Genomic DNA, 11,152 nt, shown 5'->3' with positions numbered 1-11,152 from the left:
CATGCGCATCGTCCCGTTTCCCCCCCCCGCCGGGCGGGGGGGGGGCGTCTTCCCTGCGCGCATGCGCAGTGGCAGCTTCCCGCCTTTTTGCTGGCGGTGCTGAGGGTGGCGGGTGTGGGCGGTTGTTCGATGGTCTCCGTTGTTGGGAGAACGGGGGGTTTCCGCGTTTCCCGGTCCCCCTTCTGGACAGCCGTCCGTGCAGGCGTGTCCTGGCAGTTGGTACGTACAGCCCCGAGCACCACGAGGGTGGGTTGGGGGCCCATAGGCTCTGCCCACGTCTGGTGAAATGAAGGGGATTTCAGAGCTATGGCTTGTCATCTCTTCTAGAAACAACCCTATGGCTTGTCATCTCTTCTAGAAACAACCCTGCACTCTGTGATTCACTGGTGTCTGGAAGGTGCTAGGTTGTAAGAAAGGGCTGTGTGCTGAGAGGAGGGAGTGCCTGTGCTAGGCGTTGGGGTCCCCTGTAGGCTCTTGTTTGTTTGAAAACGAGAAAAAGGGTTTTCAGCAGCCAAACTAGATAACCTGCATTCCTGAGATACTGGAAAGTTTGTGTATTTTCATTAGCGTGGCACGAGTGCTCGCTCTCCAGCCAGCACAGTGGCTCCTCAAGATGTTTATCTGAACAGTGTACTTTCAGGAATAGCTTTAGGTGTTTCTTTCTTCTTCTTTCCATGTTATTCTTCATAATGTGTAAACTACCAAATTCCTGAGTTTAAAAAAAAAATAAAATTGCATGTAATTAGTGCTATAGTTCAGTCTCCCCACTGCTGCTAATCAGGCCAAGAATTTAACATTGCCTTTGTCATACCCACAGCTCACATCTACTTTGAGCTGTCCCAAATTCCCAGCCTTCTTGTTCTGTGCTTGTGGAGCAGCTTGTGAGCCTCCACCAGATCCCCTGACCATTAAGACAGGAAGTGACTAGTTAAAATTAATATGCTGGTATTACTTTTGCAGCAATCTCAGCATTGACATGTGAAATTTACTCATTCCAGTAAAAAGCCTGAGTTATGGCCCAGAAAATACATACACTTCATAAATTACAGGCTTCATAGCTTAAACAGCATAGTGATCTGTGTACTGGAGGGTTGGAGGTATGTCCAGGTGGAGCAGATGCGACACTGTTATTAGAGCATGTCAGATAAACTTAGATGTGCTGTTATTAAATGCATGACTTGTACAGGAAATTGCATGTTTATCTAGGTTATGTGAGCAGGACATTTCAAGCTTGATTCAGTTGCCTAAGTAGAGGTATCTGCTGCCATTTCAGCTGCTGTCGACTGTCTGAGACATCATCACGGGGCTGGCCAGTACAGCACAGGACCACTACAGGCTTGCACCTCTCTGGTCTGGCTTTCCCCCTTTTTCAGGTGATGGGAACACCATGGGGCATTTAGGCAACTTTAGCAAGCCATTCCTGCTTTACCAATGTGCTGCCTCATCTGTAGAAATGCTGTAGTGATTTGTTTTGACTAAGGGTTATACAGAAAATATTATTATTTCAATAGACTTAACAGATTTTCAAAGTGAGAAGTCATCATCCTTCTCTATGAATACATACCTACAGAAGTGATTATTTTAGGAGTTACATACATATGATGGAGTAGTTCTTTGGAGATGTTGGGAATACAAGATAAACTGCAGTAGTGCCTGTAAGTTTTAATTATCCAAGTATCAAGGATAAAATGATGCATCTCGCTACTTAAGTACGTTAGAGCAGCTTACAGATTGCTAATCAAAATCAGCGGTGAATAATAATGTAGAAGAAAAGTCAAACTGTGCATCAAAGATAGTCTAAAGCCTCAGCCTCTGTGGTTATGCCACATGTGCAGCTTCCTCTCCCCAGCAGTGCCTGGCTGTGCTGGTTTCAGGAGAGCTCCATGTGGCAAAGGGATCTGTCTGTAGGATTAGTGTCTAAATGAGGCCGCGCTGTAACGTGAGGCATTGCACACAACAGCAAGGATGGGCTGGACAGGCAGATGAGAATAGCAGTTAGAAGATACCACGTTGCCTTAATTAATTGTGTGTAAAGTTTTTGGGATTTAATTTAGAATGTTAAAAACATCCTCCTGGGTCAGACCAATGACACCTCTAGCCCAGTAACCTGTCTCCAGTGGTGGCAACAGGAGATGCTGTTTGGGCAAGCATGTGAGCCAGGGTACCTACTGCTGTCCATTTCCCTCTCCAGCATTCTGACTATAGTAGAGATGTTAAAGGGTGTGTCCTTGCCCTTTTAGCAGTCACTTACGGACCTGTTGCTTGTGAATTTATATAATCCCTTTAAACTTGGTGATATTGTCTCCACAGTCTTCTGTGACACCAGGTTCCAGACTTAGGTCAAAAAAGACTTTCTACTGTTTTAAACTAATCTTGTAGTTTCAAAATGTGCATCCTTGTTCTTTTGTAGCAGGATTCCGCGAATATCAAGTCTGCATTCATGTTCTACCGCCTTCATGACTTTGTAAACCTCAGTAAGATCCTTCTCAGCCACCTTCTGTCTAAATTGAAGTGTCCCAGCCTTCTTGGTTGCTCCTTATTAAGGCAGCTCATCCCTCCGCTCCTCTGGACCCTCTGTAACTCCATCACATTCTTCCTGAGCAGTTGAGGTCAGAACTGTACTCCAAATGTGAGCACACCAAGGATTTCTAAAAAAGCAAACCGAGAGCTTTGGCCTCCTCTCAGTATCCTTCCTGAAAGCAGCCAACGTTCAGCTGGCTTTTTTGGCTGCCGTTGCACCCTGAGCCAGTGGATTCAGAGAACTGTCAATGACAATGCCGTGATCTCTTTCCTGAGTTGCAGCTGACAGCTCTGAGCTCAGCGTTGACTTAAAATGTGTTTTCTGGTGTTTTGGTGGTTTGGTACGAGGTCGTTGTGAATTGCAGGTATAAAGAGTGATGAGTCAATAAGATATGAGCAACCTGTTCTGGGAAAATAATCTCAGATGCAATTATTAACACATCTATGGTGCTTGATTCTTTCAAGGGACGGCATCTTTCCTAGCGTTACTCTTACAGCAATAGAATGCAACTCCGCTAGTAGATTTATACCAGAGAGGAGAATTCAAAGAAATATTTTCTGTCTTCTCAGTCCTTCCTTTTTGATATTTCATCTAAGTGTCTCACTTTTGGTGTAGTAAAGCTTCCTGAGGGAGTCTGCATCCTCTGACTGATTCTCTGATTGTTGGGGCTGCCAAACTTCCTACAGAAGAGGCCCAGCACTAGCAGATAGGGTAAGGCAGCTGCTGAAGAAACACACAGTGGTATGGACAATGCTCAGGCACCCACATGGCTTTTTTTGTTTTTGAGTTCTCCACCCAACCAGTGAACTTCATGTGACCCCACCCAACAGCACCACTGGTTTGTTTAATCAGTGATTAAACTGGAATTTTACTTCCATTTCCAATTGTACTCTGTCAGTCCTTACATTCACCACCACCCTTTTTTTTTTTTTTTTTTTTTTTTTTTAGTAAAGCCAAGGCAACAGAAAAATACAACAATCATTAAAGTACCATGGCATAACTTTACTAAGGAGGCATCACACATCTGTATTAGATGTGGTGACTTTAGGGCTGAAGAGCAGAAGCTTTAAACCCTATGGAAAGCCACTATTCCAGAAAGCGAGAAGGTAGGACCTACTATCTCGTAAACCTAAGTTACTGTGCAAGTGCCCCTGTCAGGTCCTGGAGCCCTTTCTAACCTTTCATTGAGGCAGACAGTTTAGGACTCCAGGATGGCTTCTTCGAATAGCATGTGTGTCACCTCGACCAAGAAAAACAAACCTTAACTCTGCGAGTAAAGTACAATAAAAAATGTGTGATGGTATCCTACAAGATCAGCACAGGTTTTTTAGTGCAGGTTTTTCCAATGTTGTGTTCCTTTTGAAAAATACTTCTTGTTTTCTAACCATCAGTGAATGCAGAGTTGAATATACCATAATGATTCCCTGAGCTCTTTCCTGAGTGGGAATAGCTAACTTGGACCCCATCGTTGTCAAATTATAGTTAGGTTTGCCTTGCCCCTGCATCTTCGTATTTGTTAGCATTTTGTTTTGCCTGCAGTTTGAATGCCCACGTACTTGGTATCGTGAGATCCTTCTCTGGCTCTTTCCAGTCAGTTTGGATATCCTGAATAATTTTGTATCATCAGTCAACTTTGACACTTCATTGTTTACCTCTTTTTCCAGTTCACTGATGACTATATGGTACAATTCAGGTCTCAGCACAGATGCATGCTTTATTATAGTGCTACACATTGGAGGCTTGTAAAGGAAAAGCTGCTGTTACTTCATGATGAAAGAATCCCAACCTCCCTCCAGTACAGCAACACCATTTCCTAGCAGTACCGACAGGACAGCCTGATCTCTCCCCCAGTGTGTTGCAAGCCCCTTTTTGTCTGCGGGTAACTTTAACCACATGGTTGCTTACTGTGAGCTCTTTCATTCTCGGACACTCACAGTTGCTTCTTTTATTTGAATTACAGAATTGGTTCTCACTCAGCCCTCTCGGGGACTGAGAAAGATATTGGATCTACCTGATGAACACAGTTATGGATTTCTTCCCTTTTGTACACATTTCAGGTTATTGCAAAGGCCACAAATAGAAGGGATGAATAGATTCCCTGCAAGATGTATGTCCTCTGTGGGACAAAGCCAGAACAGCTGAATAGCTCTGGTAGAGCCCTTTCCTGGCAGCTCATGGCTGTTCTTGGCATCAGCGGTTGGAGCTTTAGCCTTTGGAGCGTGTAAACCTGTGTTCCCACCTGAGAGGCTCCACTAAGCAGTCCTCTAACAAGTGAGTATTTCATAGCTGCTAATCTAGTGATTTGTTTTTGGCTCTTTCTAATTAGCACTCATTAGGTGACTCTTGCATTATTAGAAGTTCAGGAAGCACCATCCCTACTTTACAATGGGCGAAGTGAGGAACAGGTATGTGAAATGGCTATTGAACAACCAGTACCAGAGCTGGGATTAAAGTCTAGGGTCCTAGCCCTGCCTGTTAGGCATTATGTGCTCGTTCTTATCGAGACAGCCATGTAAAGATTTAAATGCCCTTGGGAAGAAGAATGAGACATGGAGAAAGAGAGGAGAGCAGAAAGACAGGCTGCTCTGCAATGCTCCTTCGGAGATCATTGATAACAGCATTTCCCAAACAACTAATGAGCTTTTCATTATTTATGGTGCCAGCCTATCTTCCGTAGTTGGTGTGGCGAGTGAAGTGTGGGCTGGGGAGATGAACTGATTAATGCCATTGGTTTTATCCATCTCTTTCCTGGAGCTTATCAGAATTTGTGAGGCCCTTTGGACTTTGCTTTTTGAAACCACAACTGCAGACCTGACCAGTGAGGTACTGTCACCAGCACAGCTCCTGGCAAAGCAAAATGTCTCCTGCCAGAAGCTGATTTCTCAGATGCTTTTTGCTAAAGAGGGGACTTCGGTGGAGTTAAACATTAACATCCTTCACAGCGCCCATCTGTTCAAGGTTCAAGAGTGAAGCCACACTGAGTCAGCCCGGCAGCTGTATTTCCTGCTCCAGCTCTCTCCTGCGTGATTCGCTCGCTCCTCCTCTCTGCCAGGAAGTCTTTGTCCTGGATGAAACAAGAAGGCAGCAGAGGGATACTTCAGCTTTCTTGCACCACGCCATTGGAGATCAGCTCCTGATAACTTGATACCCTGGCGTGTTTCCTGGCTGGCCTACAAGTAATCTTGATGCAACAAGAAGGGAAACTCATGGGTACCAAAAGACCCACCTGAGCTGCAGAAGAATTTCCTTCAGCTGTTAGCAGCGCCATGCTTGTGCCACACGCCAGGCCCGTGCTCCTTCTAGGCAGTGCTAGGCAATGGGCTGTGAATTCATAGGGCGGCTGATTGTTGTCTTGCTGTTCCGTGCACGGATTGCTTTTATATGGGCACTTTAAATAAAAAGGTGAATCCTTTTAACTGTGGCAGTTTTGAGAGAGCAGCCCGGTAGCAGGGAAGGAGGGTAGGCAGATGAGAAGAGCTGTTTTATTTAATATTATTGCCACAGTATATACACTCCAGCACTGCCAAGTCTTTGGGCGTAGCTGGAGTCTGACATGGGAAATTGATTGTTCAGTGCTGTTGCCTGGCTGCCTCTTGGAGCTGGAGCTCTGTGCTGTTTGCCTCGCACTGAAGTGTGTTGGAATAAGACCCAGTGATTGCTGCTCATCAGCTCAGAGGCTGCCCAAGGCACCTATCCTGTGCTGATGGGACTTAGTTTTGCCTGGAAAGCAAATCGTTTACTTCAGCAGCGATGGAAGTTTGTGAAAATGCAACTGCACAATCTCTGCTGAGCTCAGACCTAGAAACGGAGCCAAACGTCTCGCTGGCTTTGGATAAAACTTTGCTGTGGTTACAGGCGTCATGGGATCATGTGATGGTGCAGCTGATCTTTCCAACATCCAGTGTTCTTGCTTTAGGCCTCTTCTGCTGCACAGTAACACATTTAGAGTTCAAAACATTGTCTCCTTGCTAGGGTTGTCATTTATTGATATCAGAATTATCGGTCAAGAGCTTTTGAGGAAACTCCTCTGCCTCTGCTTGTGTTCCTGATTCGCCAGGCTTCTTCCCAGTGTGCCAGCCCATCCACAAAGCCTTCATCCTCCTCAGCTAATGGATTTCTAAATAGACAGCCTCTCCCTCCAGCACAAAGGCACTCTCTTTCCTACTCAGGACAGCATGCCACATCTATCTGTTCCTCAAGTGCTTGGGTTCTCAGCCCAGTGAATTAAGGGGGAAATCGGGTCTAAGCTGGACTCTGAGCCCCTTCGAGACATGTTGACAGAGAAATGTATGCCTTGAAACAACTTGAAAAGAACTCTAGGGAGGGAGAAGAGCAGGAAAGTGTCAGTTGTGAGCTGCCGCCCTCTCCCGAGATCTCTCCTCCTGTGAAGAGCATGGCCCTGGCTCTTCTGTGACCTCTTTCTTCCTGCAGGATAATGCAGGGTAGTAGCAGGCAGAAAGTCAGCTGCTTTGCCACAGGGTTAGTCCTCCGGATAGATGAAAGGAAAGTGGTTTGGTGTCCAAATGAATGTCATGGCTTTAAAGAAGAATTAAAGCCAGATGTTTCCAACAGGCCTGCTGAGACCAGCCTTTTCTGACATATTTACCAAGCCACCAAGGAGGCCCAGCCAGTGTCTGCAGAGCTCCATGTTGGGAACACCCTGTAATCCCAAAAGCTCCACTGCAGCTGCTGCAGGCACCCTGGCTGGCTGGAAGAACAACACACAAGAGCTGAGGCAGAGATGGTGCTGCCAGCTCAATATTTATTCAGTGTTTAAAAATATTTATTTCTTGCTGATAATGATGATGATAGCAAGGGTGTAGTAACCAGACCAGATTTATCACCTTTGGACAAAACACCGGGGCCAAAAGGTGGTCTAGCTGTGCTGGCATCAGCTCTCATTTCAGCTGGGGGCTTGCAAGCACAAGGCAGTGTCTTGTGGTTAACAGAGTCTGGAACATCATCCCTGTCCCAGGGACTGACCTCGGACCTCCTCGGACAGGCCGATGATGTTCAGTCTAACGGAAAGGTAGAGCTTTTGCTGTGCAGGGGCTTCATCAGAACCAGAGAGAATGCATTTGATTCTTGTGTCACATATGTGGTATTTGTATTCAGCTGTGACTGACGCTAATGACCATTCCAGTGTGGGTAGAACAAAGGTAAAATACTAGGAGAAAGGAAACGGAATCCCTGCCTCAGTGCAGTCAGGGAGAGAGCAGCGTTTCCCACTTTGCAAGGGAGTATCCAAAACCTCAGGACTGCTGGGTGTGCGGTTCCAGCTCACACCCAGAAGTAATTAATCTTTTTGCCAGCATAGCTGCTCCAGGCTTCTGACTACAATAGGTACTGCTCTCTTGCATTCATCAGTCTGCCTGGTGGTTATAACATTCAACTCCTGGCCTCTTAAGGACAAATTCCTGATGCTGTGCCCTCAGCGCTACCTCGAGGTGGAGTTTCCTCTTGCGAAATCAGCGGGTGCTGAAAATGTCCTGTTGGCTCTGATGACTGGGAAAGGCTTTGCTTCGCTGTTTTAGATGTACGTGTCATGGTCCTCATCTTCCTCCTGCCCCATCCCGACTGCTGGGATGCTTGCTGCTCTAAAGTAGCAGGTAAGGTGCCCTTGAGACCCAGCGTGCCACTGGATTGCTGTCTTCTGCTGGGGAATAAGTGATAAAGTCAGAAGGTGCACCCAAAGCAAGCAAAAGTAAATAGAGCGGAGGGAAGTTAGGTGGCAGGAAATCCCAGTTTTTACTGGCAGCTGCTCATATCAGATGATTTGACCTGTAACAAAAAATAAATTCCACTGTAGTCCGATTCCACAGAGCTGGGCAAATGACTGCCATAAAAAAAAAAGGAGTTTTCTGCCATGCCCTTCATTTGTTCTCACAATATGACATCTCGTTTCAGTGTGTGCATCAATTCATTCTGCTCTGTAACATCACGGACAGAAGGCACAATTGTTTCTGCTGTAATTCCAAAACCAACTGTCGAGAGAAGGCCTTTGGGAGAAGAGCAGTGAGCCAGACAGCAGGCTCCCTGGCGGGGCTGGATGGAGTTCAAGGAAAATTGTTTGCCTCGCCACCCTCCTGGAAGTTAACAGTAGATGGTGACTAACAGGAAAGAAACTTCACCATGGTGTAAACATAAAAAGGTTTGTATTTGCCTTCCAGATAGATATTAATGTTATCTGATTACAGCGTGTTCTGTTTCTTGAATGGTGTCGCTTCTGCATCGCTCCCTGAGAAGACAGAGAATTGTTGTTACAAAGTATGAATTATTCACTAGCTCTATAAACTGGGCCTGTTTTTCCACCCCATCGGCACTTAAAGCCAATGAGGTCGTGAGCGTGTAAGGACTCTGCCAAAACTGGAAGTGTCTTGACGGATGTCCGTGGCACTGACCACTTTGCCAGCCGGGCATTTCAATTAAATGGGGACATCTTGCGGGAGCAGGGCAGAACCAGCTTCAGGAAAATGATCTGATCTGAGCATTAGCGATAATTTACATCCCATCAAGGCCTGGTTTCAGAATCCTTAGCTCCTGTAGGATATCCAGGTACTCAGCAGCTTTGAAAATGAGGTTCAGAAGCATTTTGTGCTGCGATTTCTCTATTGCTTTGATAGCTCAGTTTAAAGCGATGAGCACACTAAAAATTAATGAGCAGATTTGGAGATAAAGAGGTCTGTAAAACAGGGATAATACTTAACTGCTTCACAGGGGGCATAAGGATTAATGAGTTAATGTTTGCAAAGTGCTTTGAAGATGAAAAGTGCTAAGTCTGATTACATCTGGTGGGTGAAGTAGATGAGAATGAAGAAGAGGTTCTCAATTCCATACTGTAACTACAAGGTCTCGCTAAATATCATAATAAATAATGATCTGAAGATGGTTTGCTCTCAAGCTGTCCCTGGCGGTTTGTCGTCAGGTAACCCCTGGCAGAAGATAAGTTTCCAGAATAGATTCCGCAGTTTGTAAATAGTCACTTCTCATTTATTCTGCTCAAAGTTACTTACTCGGTTTCTACTACTTTAGTTTGCTTTTCTTTCATTCCTGTGTGTCTTGGAGATGCTGGTCAGTGAAACGCCTGCAGAACCTGCCAGCTGGACTGTCAATTTACAGTACAGCTTGCGCTACCATTTCTAATCTCTTCAATGGACCCTGATTATTTCGCTGTCTCTAACTTTAACACCCCCGATTTGCCAGACCATAATTGCAGGTAATAGTGTTAAGCGGGGTCTGGGTTCCCTTGCGGGGCAAATGGCAGGGTGAACCATGGCAACATCCTACTGACAAGAGCCCTGAGGACTGAAAACCGTACTCTTCACCCAAACCAAACCCACTACAGAACGTATTAATTCTGTAATAGAATTCTTCTTGATCACCTGAAATCTCCCAGACAGCTCTGGTGCCCTTATGTGTGCTGTCAGAAGTTTTGTGGATCTTTCCCTGTTGCTCTAAAGCAAAATGGTTTCAAAGCATTTTTTCCTTGCAGGCATCCCCTCAGCATGTCTGCGTTAACGCCGGCGAGCTGGGGCATGCGTGAGCAGGATTCTTGTGTTTGGGGCTTCCAGTAGGTGAGATGTGGCCCCTTTCTCTATCAGCCCGATACTCTTATCTCAGGTACGTCATCGCTGCAGTGTGCTATTACGTGTCTAATGCATGGAATAAATGACTTGGGCTCCCATGGGCTCAACTGAGTCTTTCCTGTGGGGATGAACTGGTATTATCATAGAATCATAGAGTGGTTTAGGTTGGAAAAGACCTTTAAGATCGAGTCCAACTGTCAACCCAACACCACCATGCCCACTAAACCATGTCCTGAAGTGCCTCGTCTACGTGTTTTTTGAACACCTCCAGGGACGGTGACTCAACCACTTCCCTGGGCAGCCTGTTCCAATGCCTGACAACCCTTTCAGTAAAGAAATTTTTTCTAATATCCAATCTAAACCTCCCCTGGTGCAACTTGAGGCCAGTTCCTCTTGTCCTATCTCTAGTTACTTGATAGACCAGTACTCACCTCCCTACAATCTCCTTTCTGGGAGTTGTAGAGAGCGATAAGGTCTCCCCTCAGCCTCCTTTTCTCCAGAATATGACTGCCTAGCCTCACAAAGACACCGTGGTGGACTTTTGCCTGTTCTATATCGGTGCTGTCTGGAGGAAATCCTGTGTCCTGTGACGTTTTCCACGGGAGCCGAGGCCCCTCTCCTCTTCCCCAGCGTCTCCCCACCCGTTCCACGGTGGCCATAGGGTCTATAAGAGAGCTGGGGTGGGGGGTGAAGGGGGTCCTGGGGGGGGGGGGGGGTCGTCCTCGGGATTGTCCCCTGCCCTTGCCTCACCAAACCCACGGCCGTGTCCGTGGGTGCAGCTCGGGTGAGGCAAGGGAGGTGCGGGATCGTTGGCCTGTTCCGCAGTGACCCCTGCGGGCAGCCGAGGGGCAGAACCGAAATGAGGAAAAATCGGGGGGGAAAAAAAGGGCCGGCGGGGGCGAAGGCTGGGGGGAGAGCCGGCTGGGCGTAGGATCCGCCTTCGGTTTCTGGAAGAAAAAAAAAGTATTTGTGGGTTCTTGAATTTTTAACCCCCCAAACCCTAAAAATCGATAGAATCCGACTCCTCCGCTCAGTTTCCCCGCCG

At 46.5% G+C, this 11,152-nt stretch overlaps 2 long non-coding RNA genes across 2 annotated transcripts; one reads left to right on the top strand and one right to left on the bottom strand.

The window, feature by feature from the left end:
* Positions 1-52: 52 nt before the first annotated feature.
* Positions 53-10,149, top strand: LOC138689793 (uncharacterized). The gene is made up of 3 exons (XR_011328657.1): positions 53-219; positions 8,429-8,672; positions 10,014-10,149. It is a non-coding gene; the product is annotated as an uncharacterized lncRNA (long non-coding RNA).
* On the bottom strand, positions 8,660-10,722 carry LOC138689794 (uncharacterized). Its single transcript, XR_011328658.1, has 2 exons — positions 10,539-10,722; positions 8,660-8,759 (listed from the first exon to the last, which is right to left on the bottom strand). It is a non-coding gene; the product is annotated as an uncharacterized lncRNA (long non-coding RNA).
* Positions 10,723-11,152: the final 430 nt, after the last annotated feature.

The sequence above is a fragment of the Haliaeetus albicilla genome, chromosome 18 (genome assembly GCF_947461875.1).
Source record: "Haliaeetus albicilla chromosome 18, bHalAlb1.1, whole genome shotgun sequence".
Taxonomy (NCBI): domain Eukaryota; kingdom Metazoa; phylum Chordata; class Aves; order Accipitriformes; family Accipitridae; genus Haliaeetus; species Haliaeetus albicilla.
This window is presented reverse-complemented; position numbering and strand designations above follow the sequence as displayed.